Source organism: Crocodylus siamensis, chromosome 1 (genome assembly GCF_052110815.1).
Source record: "Crocodylus siamensis isolate JL-2025a chromosome 1, ASM5211081v1, whole genome shotgun sequence".
Taxonomy (NCBI): Eukaryota; Metazoa; Chordata; order Crocodylia; family Crocodylidae; genus Crocodylus; species Crocodylus siamensis.
The window spans coordinates 239,295,164-239,314,858 of NC_143395.1; the positions used below are offsets into that span (position 1 = coordinate 239,295,164).

The 19,695-nt window shown below is 43.3% G+C and overlaps 1 long non-coding RNA gene across 2 annotated transcripts in view; it reads right to left on the bottom strand.

The window, feature by feature from the left end:
* The window catches only part of LOC149874309 (uncharacterized), a 39,401-nt gene that overhangs the window by 14,692 nt on the left and 5,014 nt on the right, over positions 1-19,695 (bottom strand). For both annotated transcript variants that reach the window (XR_016443791.1, XR_016443789.1), the window contains exon 2: positions 4,912-5,034. This is a non-coding gene — a long non-coding RNA (uncharacterized LOC149874309). The remainder of the gene's footprint in view (positions 1-4,911; positions 5,035-19,695) is intronic.

The window sequence follows — 19,695 nt, forward strand, 5'->3', positions numbered from 1 at the left end:
ATAATTTGTTATCAATTGTTTGTTAAAATCTAATAACTGTGGCTTATTAAGTAAAGGAAGTATATTACTCTCAAAGCTATAATATGCACAGAAGCTACAGGCAGGATCCCATCCTATCAAATGATGAATGGATTTCTCTGATACTTCTAAATTACTTATTGCTCTGATTTTTCTCCCCAACACTGGAATCGGTTACAGTATATATATTCTGGAATTAGGTTTCCATGTACTTCTGATGAAAAGCTAGGCAAACTCTTAATGAGTTCATGAGCACTGCAAATTTTTGTGAAAATGATGAAACTCTAGCTATGTTTTAAGTGCTGTTTTTCTCCTATTTCCTCCACTGTACTGAAACAGTAATGGGTACTTACTTTAGAAGGGGACTAGCTGCCTTCCTAACAAACCATCTATTCCCTGACTATGCTTCTATTGTTTATGTTGCATGTACAGTCTTTTCTCCTTGCTGTAGTGTCTGAGCTCAAGTGTTGGCCTGTCATTCTAACACACTCTGATTGTTTTGCCACTTTCTGGTGCTGCTGATTTTAGAGAGGCATTTTCTGTTGAGTAAAACTGTACAGACATACTGTCCTACTTGACAGGAAAGAGAGCCATAAGGATTTCTTCTGAGCAATGGTCCTATATGTAGCGGAAGTTCTTATTTTCCTTTTAATTGTGATGGCGTTTCCAAACTCTACTGTAATTGTCACTCTATACCAACTTTAAAAGAAGGAAGTCCACTAGACTTTGAAAAGCTCTCTAGACTCCAAAGAAATGTCTGTTATTTCAGTGGGTTGAAAGGAAATCACATGAGGCTTCATATATCCCGGTTTTTCCTTTCTTCCTTTCTTTCTTTATTGCAGGGTGAGATTACGTTAGAGTTAGCAAGTGCCCTCCATACTACTTTGGATTGCTCCCTCCATGCCCCCAAATCCCCCACTGCCCCTGGTTCACCCTCTCATTGGCCCTTTCACCTATGGATCACTGCTCTGTTACCCCAGTCAGCCCAAGAGCACTCTTGGTGGCAGCAGCCAAGAGGGCTTCCCCTCCTTGCCTGCTTCTGGGCTCCCTGTAGCCTGGGCTATCTCCAAACACCTATGTCCAGCCCCCACCAGGCCTCATACCTGCCTTGTAGCTCCTTGCCCGCCCTACCCTCTCCCATTTAGTTGCAGAGCCTGATAGGGGCTGAATCTGGGAATACAGGGGCACTGCTCTGTAGAAACTTCAGAAGCATGCAGGGAGAGGGAAACATCCCACCAGCACCACTCTTGGGCTGATCAGGACAGGGGTGGAGAAGGGAATTGGATGGCATGGGAGCGATCTAGGGGTAGAAGGGGTAAATTCAAAGGCAGGGGGGCAATCTTGGGGTCCAGAGAAAGTAACGTCTCAGCAGCTCCCATTTCCTACTACCTCCCAATTCTAATTCACTTCCCTCTACCTTCCTCTTCCCCACACCAGTCCTGCCCCATTCACTTCTTCCCCCCAGAATCCATTACCTGCTTCATCCCTTTTTCCCTCCCTGCCCTACTCCCTTTTCCCTTACCTACCCCATCCCCTACCCATTGCCTGACTCTTCCCAACTGTCAGGATCATAGAGTCCTGGCTGATAGTTAGATAGACTCCTGGGACCCTGGATGTCTTTCAAATTGGTGTTTTTTTTCTTAAGAGAACACCCAGAAGTTAATTTAACTCAATCTAGGTAGCACAGTTCACAGATAATCCTCACACAAGGATTGACTCTTTAAAATGCCTAAAAATGGCAATTAGCACTTGTTAATGAGCCTTAGTGTGTGATCATCATTCAAGTTTTGAGTGTTCTTAACATGATCTAATTGCAAGGTGTAATCTTACTCTCGGAGTACAGCTCTTTAGTGGCTCCTTCTGTCACTGCAGGGGAATATAAACACAGGTTAGGCTTGAATTTAGGGAAGAATGGAAATGCAGATCTGGGACAACTCATGTTGACCAGCCTATCCACTACAGATGGGACTGTTTGCTACAGTGTGGGGATGCTGTGGGAAGAAAAGAATATTCTCTCTAGAGCAATGATGCTAACTAGTAGAGCTGTGCGAAACGGCACTGTTACGTTTTACCTTGAGTTTTGATGGTTCAGTGGAACGTTTTGTCTTGTACTTCATTTTGAGTTGAAACAGCTGTTTTGTTTTGTTCCGTTGAAACAGAAAGGCTGTTTCGACACTATTTCAGGTTTCGCTGGGGATGGGGAGTCAGCCCAACTGGGCTGACCCCCCATTCCGAGTGCTAGATCGTGCTGGGGGCGGGAGGCAGCCCAGCTTGGTTGCTGCCGTGTCCCCCATGCTACATCACACTGGGGACAGGAGGCAGCCCAGCTGGGCTGCTTCACTGTCCCCTGCCAGATCTTGAGCTGGGGATGGGAAATCAGCACAGCTGGACTGACTTCCCATCCCCAGCCTATGTTCAAAATGTTTTGACTTTCGAAACATTTTGACCAGCTTTGTTTTGTTTTGAGGCTATCTTGACAGCCTTTTTCTTTCCAATTTTGCTGTTTTGACCTCAAAATTGGTCAAGACACTGTGGGAATGAAATGGCCGGTGAAATTTCACACAGCCCTACTAATTAGGGATGTCGCAAGCCACTTTTAGGGCTACTGTGGCCTATGCACCGCTGCTGTGGCCAGGTAGAACTGCACTGCGTGACTCTTCTGGCACCAAATCAGGAAGCAGCTGTGGTAGGAGCTCCCACTTTAACCGCAGCCCTTCCTGATTCGATACCACGTGGTGTTTCCCATAAATGGAGGCATGTGAGGACTGTCAGAACACATGGTATTTGTACACACTTAACTTAAAAAACAAAACAATAAAAAACACAAAACAACAATAAAAAAAAAAATCAGTGTTTATTATGGCAAGTCTTGTTCCTACTCAGAGCAGGCCTTCTTGGAAAGTTCACAACCTCTTGCTTTCTATAAATCCAAAAGATGAAAAATGTGTTGCATAATTTAGGACAAATCAGATGAATATGAATTAATTTCATTCAGTATTTTACCTTTACTCCATGCACAACAATTTTACCCAGAAAAAGAAAAAGTAGAACAGTACTTTATTTTGCTGTCTAGTCTTTATTCCTGTCTGAGTTAACTAGTGTGAATTAGGAGTAATCCTGTTGCAGCTAATTGAACATTTCTACTGTAATCAAACTTGACTGGGGTTTTGTTGGCTTGTTTTTTTTAACGTGTGGACAAGACGCAACTGCACTGCTGCTACTGTTGAATAAGGAATTATCTGGTACCATCCCCAGCGAAACCTGAAATAGTGTCGAAACAGCCTTTCTGTTTCAACGGAACAAAACAAAACAGCTGTTTCAACTCAAAATGAAGTAGTACAACAGTAGTTTTCAACAAGGGTGGTGTCTGCCAACTTAAAAAAAAGAAAAGATGGAATGGTGCCCTGACTCTTAAGTGATTGAGAACCAGTGCTCTAAGACAGTGGAGCCAAGCCTTAAGCTTCCGGTGTCCTATGACTCCTTTTGCATTCCTTGGTGCAAAGTTTGGAACACAGCCACTCAGCCTGCATGTTGGTATCTGGATTTGGATCCACTGACCTGTTTTTTATGCAACAAATGATGCATACACAAAGTGGATATAACATTCTGCCAGATCAGAAGAGTAATGTATTATAATAAGCTTTTTGCTCACATTGCAACACTTTGACCATGTAGGGCAGGGATCAACCTCTCCCCCCAGCGCACACATTCATTTTTCTCAATATGCTCTGCAGCCTAGAGTCCAGGCTGGTTAGTCATGAGGCTCCACAGCCCTGGCACCAGTTTCACAGTTGCAGCAGCATACACCTCTGGGCACATGGCTGGGAAGGGGCCTGGGGCTGTGCAATCCTGGCTCCTCTCCTATCACCAGCCCAGAGAGACGTGTGCAGCTGCTGCCATCAAAGAGCTGGTACCAGGGCTGCAGAGCCCAGCACAGCTGTTTACATCCTTCCAGGTACCTGCTACAGCTGCCCAGAGCCCTGGCTGGCTGTGGAAGGCAGCCAGGAGTCTACACACAGCTATACTGGGTTTCAGAGCCCCAGCACCATCTCTGTTGCGGGTACACACACCGCTCACTGGACATGGCGGGGAAGGGGCTAGGGCTGCCCAACTCTGGCTGCTTCTCTGCTGTATGCCTACAGGCATGTGCACAGCAGCCACAGAGCCAGTGCTGGGGTTGTGAAGCCTGGCACAGCTGTTTGCAGCCTTCTAGACACCTGCTAAAGCTGCCCAGAGTCCAAGGCAGCTGGGAAGCTGCAAACAGCTGTGTTGGGCTCTGGAGCCCCAGAACCAGCTCTGTGGTGGCGGCAGGAGCACATGTGTCTGCAGCGTAACCCTGGCTTCTCCCACACTGTCCACCCAGAGGCATATGTGCAGCCACCACCAGCAACGTGGGTCAGCCTCCCCCATCTCCGACATGCCAAATTAAGGCATGGGTGGAGGTTGGGATGATTTTGGCACTATCCAAAAATGCTGCCAACCCCTGATATAGGGGTTTTGGGCAACAGTCAATTGAGTCTGTCAAATCTATTGTCCCCATTGTATTTACTCATTTGAGTTCCGTATTCAGTTTTGCCTTCTGCTTTTCAAGGGGGACAGTAGGGTCTGCTTTACAGACTTTAGACGGGACTAACATAAAGTTTGGACACGTGCATTGGGAACATTTCAAAAGGGCAGCAACTGTTACCTTCTAACTTATGTGTGGACAAGCTGAGAGCAACAGAAATGTAGCAAAACTGCTACTGGATGTTTTGCTATGTTTGATCCCAGCTTGTCCACCTGTTACAATTTGAATGTAACAGCTGTTGCTCTTTTGAAACATTCTCATTTTGAAGTGGCTTCAAATATATGCCAGTCCATACCCATAGTTTTACTTAAATTTGTCTTGCATACCTTCTTGATGCCGAGTAGAGTGGGACTTTCCAACAGAGTTCACTTGAAGGAGCAGCCTCTGTCAGTCCGAACTTGAAAGGTCAATTGTTATGGAGACAAAATATAACTGAAGACATGCTGACTCTGTAAAGGAAATATTTTAAATGATAAGTTAAGTGAATATGAATAGCAGGCACTCTAGCTTTGCAGTTTTGACAGCACAAATCCAAGGTTTATTTTCCAATCTTGCTGCGAAGATGATGATGATGATAAATCAATGATAGAGTAAACAGTAGAAAGCATTTTGGCAAATAATTCTAACTTCAACAGGACTAATCACATTTTTAATAAATCCTGCAAGATGCTTGATACTATGAGGAGCTGCAAAACACTGTTGAAGTCGATGCTCTGTTTCCGGAAGGATTGGCTTATAATTGTGTGCAAGTTTACAGAATGGGGATCTATTGTTTGTAAGTCTGATTTACTTAAATATGAAAAACAGCTATTTATGGAAAATAATGTTCTAAATGATTTCTAAGGAGAAAAAGAAAACAGAAAAGAAATTTGGAAGAATAAGACAAGTCTCATTGGATCATGTGTCAGATTAAAAGTGTACGTGTGTGTGCGCACACACGCACATAGAATCTGATAAGAATTAAATTAGTTACTAAAATAGAAACATGTATTATTTTAGTTCTTTTAGAAGGACAGGGAGTCTTATGGCAAAAAGGATCCAACAGTGTGGTGGCAGGGTATATTCTGAATGTTTTTATTTCACCAGGATGTACTTATTCAAGGTGAATGACAATTTCAATCATCAAGAAACTCAATTTTCATCTATATGCAAGAAATACTGATAAGGCAGCAAAGTATGTTCTCCTGTCAGCACAGATATATTCACAGACTGATATGGTAATTAATGTGCATGCCCCAAATGGAGACTTTCCATCCTCTTTGAGTGAGTTATTCTTAGACCTAACAGAAGTCCCTAACTGGTGATAGAAGATTTAACCTTACCCTGTCAAACGTAATGGCCAGATTAAAAGTGTTACAAGAAGGGGAATTCCAAGTCAACCCAATTATACACCATCACATGAAATAATTATATTTGGCTACCCTTTGGAGGGACATGTTTTTTAAAGAGACGTATTTTTATACACTGCTCTTCTGTGCAGAAAGAGCAATCCTGTTAGACTGAGTTATGTTTGACTTCTGAAAAGCTCACATAACTATAACCTCTGAATATATCTCTAGCCATGCAATGGCAGCATTCTATTTATAGCTAGACAGATAACTAATTCCTTGGAGGAAGTATTCCATTTCTTAACTATCCCGATTTTACAATCTGAGACAAAAGGAAATAAAGCCTGTGTTGAATCCCCTTTAACATAGTGGGAATCCCTTGAAACCTATCTGAGAAACTTTATAATTGTAAAAAATGTAGCTCAAAGGAAGTCCACCCCATGAATACAAAAGATTTTACTTGAACAGATTAAAAACATGGTAAGAGGAGAAGAAGAGAGCAAAACTCAACGCATATTAAGTCAGATAAGAACAAAGTTGCAAAACTGATCAATGGGGGTAAAAGCAGTGCATCTCTTTTTCACACTATGCTGCTGCTGAGCCTGTAGGTGAAATGGCTTGATTCTGGCAGACTTGATGGGTGTGGGGTATATTAACATACATGGTCTTATTCACATCTACGGTAAGAATCCTTTACTGCTTCTTAGATACACAAAGGGCCTTAAAGTGGGTATAAATTACTATGTAAATGATTGTAGGACCACTTCAACATCCCATTATATTGCCAGTGTTACAAATGTTCTGTAATGTAGATGAAAATTTGGCCCTAAATATACAAGTGGTATAATAAAAAGCTAGGCAAAAGCTGAAGTAAACAAGTTTATCCCACAGTTCAGTACAGGGGATACTGAGTTAAAATTTCCAAAAAAGTTAAGCCTTTGGGAAAACAAAATAGCTTCAGGCTTTACTTCAGAAAGAGAGAATGATGCATGTTCTGACACTGAAAATCCTGAAAAAATGTCTACACGAAATATATGCTTCATTCAATAGTTTTATATCATCTTCCCTTCCCTCTTGTCTGTATAAGATCCTTACACTGGTCTGAAAAACAGTTCCTAAGAAACTCAAAACAGGAAAAGAAGTATACTGAGAAATCATGATGCTTCTCTCTTCCTTGGCATAATGACAGGGGTTTCATTCATCTTCAAGTTGAGCTTAAATTCCTTTTAAGAAAAACAGTATAATATTAACAAAAATGTAGAAATGAGCAGACGATGAAGTAAATTGTTAAGCCTCCTCCTTTTTGATAGGCCTTGGCCTTCCAGTGTTAGCTTTTATTCTTCTGCTATTTGTCTGTTGTTCCCTGGAATGCCACCCTCAATCTCCTTTCCAACTTTTTTACTAAGCTGGCTTTTACTTCACAGATTTGAGGAAGATCTAACATTCAAAAGCTTTTCTAACTCTACCCCAATTATACAACTGGTCAAATAAAAAAAATATCAACCTAAAAAATCCTTGTCTCTTGTAAATTGTTAAGGCATAGGTGAGAATGACCAAAGAGAAATTTATTTGAAAAGTTCAAAATTTAATATATATGATTGAAAGCAAAAAAAATAAAAATATTCTCAGTAGAGAGGAGAATGGTTTGGGGATCTAGAATGCGAAATGTGACGCACTATTCCTGGACATGAGAGGAAAGAGGGATGAATGAGGCTTGAGAATTTTCAAAGGGACTGATGTGTTTTCTCTTGCAGCAAATATTAATGGCAACTGTAAAAATGAGATTCTTGATAAATGTCACGAACTTTTTGACCATATGAAGAATTTATATGCCATTTTAGAAAACGACATTAGAATGAAATGACTGGGCTCATTTGTTCCTGATTTTTTTTTTCAGGCTAATCTAAAATATGTCCCCTGTGGCCTTTTGTGAAAACTGGAAGCAACAAAAGACCCAAGCCATATTTGAGAGTACCTGATTCTGGTATGGAGAAAGGTGCTCTGTAAATATTTTGGAGTTCTTTTGGCAACAAGAGGTAAAAATTGATTATGTGCATGAAAATTAGCTTAAAGATTTTCTGTAGTTTTGAATATATTCTCAGCTCACAGCAAAACAGAGTATTAGAAAAGAAACACAGAACTGAGAAGAATGACTGGGACTTCTACATGCTAAACAGCAAATAAATAATACAAAGAAATTTCCTAGTGGATACACACTGAGAATCTGGTATTCTTGATTTAGCTAGGAAAATCATTTGTAATGAAATTTGAGATCAGAAGAAATGTGAATTTTGCAGAATACTTTACAGTCCAACTTGAAGTTACTGTTGTAGAAATTAACTTGGGTTGTAATGATGGCAATGTGTGTGAGAACTCTTATTTATGACTGTGTTGAAACTGTTAATGAAGAGGTACAGAACAGGCTACTGATTAAGTCTGTTGGTCAAAAAATAAAATGCTATTTGTGAATTGTAATAACAATTTACATATTTTATGTTAATTGTGACTGCAGGTGAAACTCTCTATGCATTGGGGGTGGGGGGGAATGAGTAAGTTAACCTTGCTTAATGTGTCTTCCCAAAACTCTCCACTTGATGTAAATCAGTTAATTAAACGCAAGAAGATAAAGCAGGATATTGTCTGAATTATGAAACATATCTCAGCAAGGTTTGTGGTTTGATTTTTGATGGAGCTAGTGTTCATTAGTAATACTTTCATATGGTAGCTGTTTCTCTGTGGATATCACTATCTAGTAATGGTGATTGGTGTATTTTCTGATGTTCATAATTAGGGACCTACTGAATTCACGGATGAAACGGAGTGTATAGTGGCTCTTTTAATACTATATGTTCTCCTGTGCACACTTTGCCCCTTGTCTCCCACCTGCTACTGATTAACAGAGGACCCTGCTGCTGCTTCCTCATCAGCAGGGAGGCTAAAACTGTGGTTTTAAACATGGAGCCATTTTTTGCCTCCCTGCCATCAAACAGCAGGGCCACCTGGGGCCCCTCAGCCAACAAGGGACAGGTAGCAAAAATGGCACCATATTTAAAACTGCAGTTTTCACCCCCATCACTGATCAGAAGCGAGCTACAGTTGGGGCCTCTCCACCAACTAGCAGGGCTGGAGGGGCGGGGAGGGTCAGGGGAACCTGCAAGATTAAAGAAAGCACAGCACACCCCACTTCCACCATGAATTCAGTAGGTCCCCATTTATAATTGTTAGGATGCTCATGCCAAAAGAGTTGCATCTAACAATACCTTGGCTAGAATGCACAGTTGCTTGCTTTTGACATATAAAGTAAACCATTAGTTTTGTTTGCTGCAACTCAGAGTGTGAATCCACATGGTATTTCCTACCAACATTATGCATACATTTCTGATGCACTGGAGGACAAAATACCTCCCCCTCTGTGCAACACTGGTCAGGCCTCAGCTGGAGTACTGCGTCCAGTTCTGGGCGCCACACTTCAGGAGGGATGTGGACAACATGAAGAAGGTCCAGATGAGAGCCACTCGCATGATCAGGGGGCAGCAGGGCAGGCCCTGTGAGGAGAGGCTCAGGGACCTGAACCTGTTCAGCCTCCACAAGAGAAGGCTGAGGAGGGATCTAGTGGCTTGTTACAAACTAGTCAGGGGGGACCAGCAGGCATTGGGGGACTCACTGTTCCCCCAAGCACTGCCAGGAGTGACAAGAAATAATGGTCACAAGCTGGCAGAAGGTAGATTCAGACTAGACATCAGGAGGCGCTACTTCACTGTCAGGGCGGCTGGGATCTGGAACCAACTTCCAAAAGAAGTGGTGCTGGCTCCTACCCTGGGGGTCTTTAAGAGGAGGCTAGACGAACACCTTGCTGGGGTTGTTTGACCCCAGCATTTTTTCTTGCCATGGCAGGGGGTCGGACTTGATGATCTATTCAGGTCCCTTCCAACCCTACCGACTATGAAAAAGCGGGGGAATATAACGTAGACTTCCCCCCCCCCCTTTACAGGAAAGAGAATTAAACAACTACATTTTTAAAATAAAGGCTGAGCAAGACATTGTCAGATCAGGGCAACAGTTTACTACAAATGGTTTGCTTGTGGCCAACAGCTAAATAGAAATGGTGAAATAAACCTCATTGAAACTGATGTTAAAATGAGCATGGATTTGATAAATTCAGCAAAAGTAATACAAGTGGGAAGTGATGCTGGCCTAAAGTTTTCAGTGTCAAATGACAAGCATTTTGTATCATGGGCGTCAGTACTGCAACATTATAAATGTTCCCAATTTCATCCATTTATGGATGCTTTACATGAGCAGCTGTATGACAGATTTGGAACTTACAGTATAAATGCTTCCAGTTTTAGACAACTATGCTGCCTATATATTTCAGCAAAACTACAGGGAACTTGAAAAATCAGGCACGGCTTGCCATATTTAACCTGATGGTGAACATCAAGTCTGAATCTCCACTGTATAATTCTAGTTTTACACTGCTTCAATCCCATCGATTTTTAAAAGAGTTATGTTGGGGTGCCATGGGAGTAAAAAAATGGAGAACTGGATCCTGGGTCTAGGACACCTGGCAGTGGAGTAATTACTAGTGGCAAGGGAATGTACACACAGTGCTGTTATTGAAACTCCAGCTACATGTGACCCTGAGGTCTTTCACACTAGTCATATATTGTTGAGAATATTTGTTTCCTTACTTTCCTTGATCTATTAGGGAATATTTTCTTTCTCTTGAATAGCTGAAAAAAAACTACTGATTGAGATTAAGAATTATTTAAAAAAACTGCATTTGTTGTTGAGTCATTAAGAGTTGATGAAAGACAAAATGCTGTAAAATGCAACTGGCTACACCTTAACACAACAGGATCTCAAAGGCTGTTCCTTATACAAAACTTTTGATAGTTCAGCATTCACTTTCACACATGTCTAATTACCATTTGGGAGTCAGGCTAAATGATATATGTTCAGGTCCCTCCTGCCCCTAGCTATTATGAAACCATATTTTTCCATCATAGCAAAATCTTAACCTCTTCAGGTTACCAGTTCAGGTATACAAATTACAGCTGTCAAATGATTAAAAAAAATTGATCTTGATTAGTTGTGCAATTAATATTAGTTGCAATTAATTGTGGTTTTTAATTGTACAGCTAAAAACTCAAATTTACATGCAGAAAAACTCAAAGTTATGCAAAATTATGCAGGTACTTTGTATGATTGGGGGGTGGGATGTGTGTGGGGAATTTGTGAAGGTGTGGAGGACCATGGTGCTATGTGTGGGGCTTGGAGCCTGGGATGGGGTGGTCCCCACATGTCCTGGTAGGATATGGGGCACTGTGGGTCAAGAGGGGCAGCAGTAGAGCTGTCTTGGGAGTGAGAAGCAGGGGCAGGGCACAGGCATATTACTTCCTTCCCCTGCCCCCATCATATTATCCCCTCTCTACCACAGGTGTCCTTTTTTGAAACAAAATAGGGTAACCCTACAGGAATGCAGCTTGGCGTATAGCACAGTGACCAGCTGTGGAAGAGAAGGGACAGGGGGAGAGTGAAGCCTCCATGGTGCGGGAGTAGGGCAGGGGTGAATGGGGTCCCAGGACCAGGGTGGGTTGTGCGACGGAGCCAGAGGTGGATCATCCAGGGATGTGGACAGTGTGGCTTCTTGTCATTGTGTACACCTCCCAGGAGAGAAGCATGGGGGGCATGTGCCTCCTGAATTTGTGTGCGTGGTGGAAGCAGGCTGCCCAGTGCAGGCTTGGGTTCTGGACCCTGCTACTATTACCCCAGGAGCTGTGCACTAGCCATGTTGCGCATCCCCTGCCCACCAGTGGTGGGAGGCATAACACAACACTGTGCAACTCCCAGTGCAAAGGCAGGAGAGTGCAGAGGTCCAGCTCACAGCAGGCAGCCCGCCTTTACCCTGAGCAAAACCTGTGGGGTACATGCCCCCCATGCCTCCTCCAGGGGTGTATGCAGCAGCGGGGAGCCGTGCCCTCTATGTGCCCCTGGAAGCGCTGCCCATGGCTCCATCCCACAACCTGCCCTTGCCCTGCTCCCTCTCTCACCATGTGGGCTTTGATTTACTCCTCTCTCCCCGCTCTACCTTCCTCTCCACAGACTTACCTGCTGGGTGCTGCTCTACATGCTGCTGGGCTGTGTTCTTGGCCGTATGTATGCTGTGGGTGCTCGTGTATGTGTGTGCACCCACCTTCCTGCTGGAGCAGCCTGGAGCCCGTGCCCAGGCTACACTGCAGCTCCTCTGTACTGCCACCCCTACTCTGTTGGGCAGCCTAGACACGATGGTGACAGCAGTGGAACAAAGCCCAGGCATGGGCTCCACAACTATGTGCACAACTAAAGCATTAAAAAAATTAACTTAAGAACCAATTTAATGCACTAATCACACACATTAACAGCAATTTTAATTCACAGCCCTGATACAAATATTTATAGATTTGGGTTAATACTGTTGTAATAAGACTTGGCCAGGTCATTTCATCCTGCAGTTTATTTCTTCCCCTTGAACTTTCTGAACCTTAGCTGCATCATCTGAATGGAGAGCTAATTGGCCCCTTCCTACTTTCCTAACTGTAAATAGCTGGGTAGTTTATTTCACCTACTTTTCAGAAAGAAGTAGTAACCGGTCATGCTTTAGGGAAGTTGCTGGGTAGCAACTATATACTGCCATCTTCTGTAATCAGTTTAGGAGTCAGGACAATACTTCAGTTTTCTGGGGACAGAAACCCTTTAGAATCTAAGGAACCAAGTTCATCTGTTAAAACACAACTTTATTAATTGCGTAGTTGGCTTACAATTCCTCTCAAACGAGCAGGGCTCATCTGATTCAAGGAAAGCCTTGTGGTAGGGATTATTTTGAAGGATTAGACCAGAAGAAAGATGAAAGGAAATAATGAATATAAGTGTATCATACACAAAGACCTAAACCAGCCAGTTAGGCACATGAAGATGCATATGTCAGAACATTTACTGGTTGAAGTAGCAACTTGAAACAGGCATTTTTAAAAATTTAATCTAATCTACCAATTACTGATGGTTTTTTCCAAGGGCTGCAAAGAGTCTGGAAACGCAAGAAATATCTCGTGTTGGCACCTAAGTACAAAAATAATGATAAATTTTAGCATGTGTGACAGTTAAGTAATCTTGGATGTGGCATAACATCAATGTCCTAAACTGCCTGAACCTATGCAAATGAGAACTTTTTGCTAACTTGCTATACATTAAGAGTCCAAAAAAGACTGTTTTGAAATTATGTAGGTGTTAAAAATCTTCATCAGGAAACTGGACTTAAACCTTCACTTGTCAAGAGCACTCTAAACTGAATAGTTTGAGAGATCAAATAATTTGTCTACAACATAGAGGTCATTCCCTGTACTCTTAAGAAATAAGACTATTGCTAACTGAAAGAACTGCACTGAAAAGAGCAAATGCTGGTAGCTTAGTCTTTGTAATAGAGATAATACATTCTTGCATTCAATTCCTGACTAAATTTAACTGAAGATGCTAGCAAAAGGAAGAGTTGCCTGCAACTGCCTGCTTGATTCAGTGGACCAATATAGTATAATAAAAATGTTGTAAATGTCCTTGATACGGTCTTGTGTTATTTGATGACAAGTATTTAATTGGTATGATGTAACAAAAGCTACAGCTATATTTTATTACCGGTTGCGTCATAAGCTATTTGAAAAGAGAGACTGGGAATATGGTTGCATCTAGCTATTACCATAGCAGCTTTTTTATAGGGAAAAACCAGTAGAACTGTTAAGGGGGAAAACCAAAAGGAGGAAAAAAAAAAAAACAACTTTTGAAGCATCCCAAATGTAATCTTGAACAACCCTGTACAACTTTCCTGTGGCCAGAGGCAGCATGCTGTGTGGACAGCCCCCCAAGATTACTCACCTGCCTCACAGGCAGCACCAGTGGTGCCTAGCTTCCTTTCCCTTGGGGCTTTTCTCTGTTGTGCAGCTGTAGGAGAGGCAGCTGCAGAGGCTCACAGGCTCTGTTTTCAAATGCTTACTTAAACTCAAGCGTCAATCTCCAATGAAATGATATGTCTAGTGACATTCATATGGCTCTATTATATATTTCTACAGGTAATGGTCTTATACCAGACAATGTTTTTGTTGCTAGTACTGCACTTTGTTTAGATATATAGGATGTAGGGTGGCCATTGATTTCTTGAAATTTATGACATACTCATCTCTACCTACACAGCTGTGTAGGACTCTTACTGTTGATGACAGGCAGTATTTTTTTTTGGGACTCCCAAGTTAGAGAAGGCTGTACCATGAAATGATGTAATATCATGACACAAGGAAGTTAATCATTAGCATGAATCATTAGCACACTGCACTATGATTTTTCTCCTGCAGTAAAACACAAAAGAATTGACAATCCTGTCAATATAGGGTTTTTTTACATCTTTGAGATTGTAATAATATATCTAAAAAAGAAAAAGACACCAGGATTTCTATAATGAACACTGCAAATCAGGAAATTCAGTTAAAAATAAAATTTACAGACACCAAAATACTAATGAATGAGAAGGCATAGTAATGCCCCCCATATATGTAATAACCACAGAATTATGATTAAGGCATTTTAGTATTCACGGTCCCAAATTAACAGTAGCTGATTTTGAGGCACATAAGACATTTTTCATTTTTGTCTTTTCTGCTTGTGACAGCCCAACAGGATTAGCTAAAAGATGGCCTGATTATAAGGTGCTATATTTTTAAAGGACCCATTTTAAAATGAATGTAAGGTCCTTAATGAACTAGTTCACTTGTAAAATCTAAGGAGTTCTAGCCACAACGAGTTCTGTAATTTTGAGGAGGGCATGCCACGCTCTTTATATGGAACTAAGTGACTGAATTCCCACTTTGGGTACAGCACTCCATCTTAATTAAGGAACCAGTGACCTGCTATTCAGGTACAGATTAGGCAGCAGCTGTGCAAACTTCCTCACACTGCCCACTCTCTCTCTAATGTGTGTCAATACTCCTCTGGAGGATCTACTGGGAAGGATGAGTGGATTGTTTGTCATATCCAGTTTTGTTGGCTGAAACTGCCAACAAAAAAAAATAAATAATGAAGTAATTAAGGCTAATGGAGATGCTTATTATAACAGACTCTCTTAAATGAACTGGACTAAAAGTATATGATTTCTCTCTTACGGATCTCTGAACCACTGAAGTTGGTTGGTCAGTGTGATAGAATGAGTTATATCTCTAGCAAATGACATACTCTATAAATATTAGATATTGAACATGTCTAAATTTTCACAAAGCTGTTGAGTTGCATTCCAGATCCTCTCCAAGAAATGCATTCAACTACTTACTAAAGGAGTGTCACTGAGAAGCACTCAAGACAACAATGTAAAACCAAAGAGCTTATGCATCTCAGCTGCTGACCATGCTCGTGGAACAGTGTTTTTTCTAAGTAGTGGCCTGGAGGGATGGGCTAGAGCATTTCTGTGAAGCACATGGTAAGGAAACATGGCAGAGGCTTGAATAATGCCATGTGAGAAAACAATTTTTAGGATAGCTACTGTGTTGCTTGAACTTCTCTGAAAGAGATGGATCAGACTTGGGGTGGGTGCCTAAGGACTTCTCTCCTTTTTAATGGCTATTAAAACTTTTGTGGTTATATTCATTCAATAGGTAAGCATCCCCCCTCTTTTGTACCAAATAATTCCCAAATTAGATACTAGGCCTGTGTGAAGCTGCAAGTATTCGCTTCAGATTTGGCCAATTCAGAGGGACAGTGATTTGATTAGATTTGGATCACTGTCCGAATTCAGTTAGGCTGAACTGGATCCAAAGATTTGTCGCTGTTTTGGAGATTCGGCCATAGACTAAACAGGCAGCAGTCCTCATCACGCTGGACACCGCTGCCTCCAGCTGGTAAGTCTGTTGTGGTGGGCAGAGGTGGGGGAGGGATTGAGGTTGGGACAAGCTGCCCAGCCGGGGTGGAGGATTCGGGGAGAGAGGTGGTGGTGGGGGTGTGTGTGGGATGTGGGCACGGCAGAGCTGAGAGCAGGGGCTATGTCCTGCTGCCACTTGCCCAGCCGCGGTGGGGGGGGGTGTGATGCAGGCATGGCTCACTCTGGGTGAAAGGGGGCAAAGGGCAGCAGGGTATAGCCTCTACTCCCAGCAATGCTGTGTCTGCATCCTACTCCCCTTTGCCCTAGCTGGGCAAGTGGCGGCAGTGCCCGCATCCTGCTTTCCCCTGCCCTAGCTGGGCAAGCAGTGGCAGTGCCCACCTGCTGGGCAAGCAGTGGCAGTGCCCACATTCCCCCCCGCACCTGGGGCGGGTGCTGTCTTTGCTTGCCCAGCCAGGGTGGGGGGGGGGACGTGGGATACGGGCGCTGCTGCCACTTGCCCAGCTGGGCCAGGGGATGTGGGATGCAGGTGCTGTTGCCGCTTGCCCAAACGGGGCTGGGGAGTGCTCGATATGGGTGTGGCAGCGCTGGGAGTAGGGGTTCTGGCCTTGCTGCTACTTGCCCCCTTCTGCCCAGAGCAAGCCACGCCTGCCTCGTGTTTTTCCCCCTCCCCCCCAAGCTGGGCAAGCAGCAGCAGGGCATAGCTCCTGCTCCCAGCACTGCCATGCCCATGTCCCATGGTCCTCCACCTGAGCTGGGCAGCTTGTCCCAGTCCCAGTCCCTCCCTCCCCCATACCCCTTTCATAGATTTCATAGACATTAGGGCTGGAAGGGACCTCGGGAGAACATCGAGTCCAGCCCCCTGCAGGAGTTTGTGACCGTTCGACCTCGTCATCCCTTGGGGTGCTCTGGTGAACAGACGTTCCCCCAGATCCTGGTGGTCACCCCTGATAAACTTATAGGTGGCCATCAGATCACCCCTGAGCCTGCGCTTTTCCAGGTTAAAGAGTCCCATGGCTCTCAGCCTGTCATCGTAAGATCTGTTTTCCTGACCTCTGATCATGTGCATGGCTCTCCTCTGGCATCCTCTCCCCCATCCTCTGCCCACCACAACAGACTTACCAGCTGGAGGCAGCTGTGCCCAGTGTGATGAGGACTGCTGCCTGTTTAGTCTATGGCAAAATCTCCAAAGGGGTGTTGAATCTTTTCTGAATCAATTCAGAGGCTTCCAATTCAATTCAGACCTTTTTAATTGGTCTCCCGATTTTCAATTTGGATTCAGAGATTCAGCTGCTGGATCTCCTCTAAATCGAATTGGCTACCAAAGCTTCACACAACCGTACTAGATACTTGCAGTGCCTACAGAATAAATGGAGCTATGGGAAGGGCTTATAAGTGACAGTGGGATTCACGGATCCTAGGATTCAAGGCCCAGATCCAGCTGAAGGACTCAGACAACTAGTCTGATCTTCAAAATATGCTGTGATGACCCAATAACAGTGACAAAACTGGTTCAAGACTGGATGGATTTGGAAGTAAACTGGTGATCATACCATACAGATTATTATTGCCTTTTTCTACTCATGCCCTTGCCCTGGGGTAGACCAGTTTACTGCAACACAGCTTTCAGTACTGGGGAGTCCACAGTGGGGCACAAGCAGCAGTAGTGGGGGTTCCTGAGAGCACAGCGCAGCTCGGAGGCACATGAGTGTGGGGTGCAGCAGCCAGGGGGAGGGTGTGGGACAGGATGGGTAGGAGGTAGAGCAAGGCGGGACTTATGACCCCTGGGGCCCATGGGCCCTGTTGGTGTGGCCTCTGCTACTGTGGCCCAAGGGGTGTATAGCATCTAGCCACTTACAAGTTGAACAGGCCTGTTTTATATTATTTCTCCAGGAATGTTCATATGCTATTGCCCTTTGAATGAAATAACTTTGAGCTCCTTGTTTACATTTACAGGCAGTCCTCAGACTTATGACACAATTGGTTCCTGAAAAACTGCATCTTAAGTCAAATTGTTTAACTTGGAACCGATTTTCCCACAGGAAACAATGTTATAAATGGGGGACTGGTTCCTGAACCAAGGCCTGATAGCCTATTTTCAGCAAAAATAACCCAGAATTTTGTACTCAATCAATTATAGATGAGTAATATAGCTACATTAATGTATTCATATTGTAAATAGCAATCACATTGATTTGGAAGGACTTCTTTGAGGAGATGTTGCTGGCCTTTTTTAAGGGCTCTTTGGACTTTTTGAAGGGTTCTTGGTTGGAGTCTTCTCAGGAGTCTTGGCTGCAGGTTTTTCTGGAGTCTTTTCTGCTTTCTTAAAGAAAGTGTCCAAGGAAGTTTGGACAGCTGTTCTCCAGGGAGATGGGTGATGCAGCAAACCTGTTCTCTGGTGTGGCTTGGCATCAGATCAAGCGTTGTAATGTCGAAACTGACACCAGAAAGTTGAAACAGGGTGTCAATTTATAAATGTAAGTGTGAAACGTTGTAACTCGAAACATTGCAAGTCAAGGACTGCCTGTATTTGTAGGTTTCAGATAGAATCATAGAAAGAAGGACTGGAAGGGACATGTAGGATCCTCAAGTCCAGTCCCCTACTGTGGGCAGGAGGTAACGGGCTCTACGATGTCAACAGGGTGCTTGTCCAGCTTCTTCTTGAACACTGCCAACGATGGCGACTACACCACCTCTGCTGGAAGTGTGTTCCAGGTTTTGGTTACTCATATAGAAAAGAAGTTTTTCCATATGTCTAGCCTAAACTTTTCCCTGACTAGCTTGTCCCCACTGGCCCTCGGCCCCGCCAGGGGGTGCTTTTCTGAAAAGTTGCTCTCCCAGATCCTGGTGTTCTCCTTTGATCCATTTGTAGGTGGCTATCAAGTCACCCCTCAGTCTTCTTTTATTCAGACTGAACAAACCCAGGTCCCTCCTCATAAGGCCTATCCCCCAGGCCCTTGATCATGTGGGTGGCTCATCTTTGCACCCTTTCAAGCTTGTCTACATCTTTGAAGTGCGGTGCCCAGAACCATACTCTGGCTGTGGCCTCATCAACATCAAAAAGAGGGGGAAGGAACACCTCTATGGATCTTTTGGCAACACATCTCCTGATACACACCAGAGTTCTATTTGCTCTGTTGGCAACTTCATCACACTGGTGGCTCAGTCACCCTCTGGTCAACTGTTACCCCAGGTCCCTTTTGGATGCAGTGCCAGCCAATGGATAACCACCCTGTGGTGTGTGTGTGTGTGTGTGTGTGTGTGTGTGGTGAGGGTTCTTTCTACCTAGACGAAGGACCTGGCACTTGTCCCTGTTGAACCTCATCTGATTGTGTTTAGCCCATAGGACCTGCCTGTCAAGGTTGTCTTGGATCTTATGCTTATGACCAACACTTTTTAAAGAGACTAGCGATCTTCACTTCAGTATCTTAAAAGGGCAGTAATCCAAAATGAACTTGTAAATTACTTTATATCTGAATAGAAGAGCTTAAACTGGCAATAGTAGAGCATTATGTGCTAAATCTAATTTTACAATTACTGCCTGGACAGTTGTTTGTTTGGGTGAATTAATAGGGTGTTTTTTTTTGTTTTTGTTTTTTTTTTTTAGCTTGTATGATGCAGGAAGGCAGAGTAGATAATCGGTGTGGTGCTTTATGACCCTAAAAAAACCCCTATGATTTGTTGAATGAACAGGGCCTAGTTTATATTGTTCCATATAAATAGAATATTTTTTCTAAAAATGACACCTATATTACTACTTGTTCTTCAAAATGTTGGTTTACATTTGTGTTAGCTGTACTGTAAATATCCTTCTTTCCTTGGGTACTTGAAACCCAAAGTGAAATACATTCAAACCAAAACTTTCAGTTGGTGAACCAGAAGAGTAACTGATT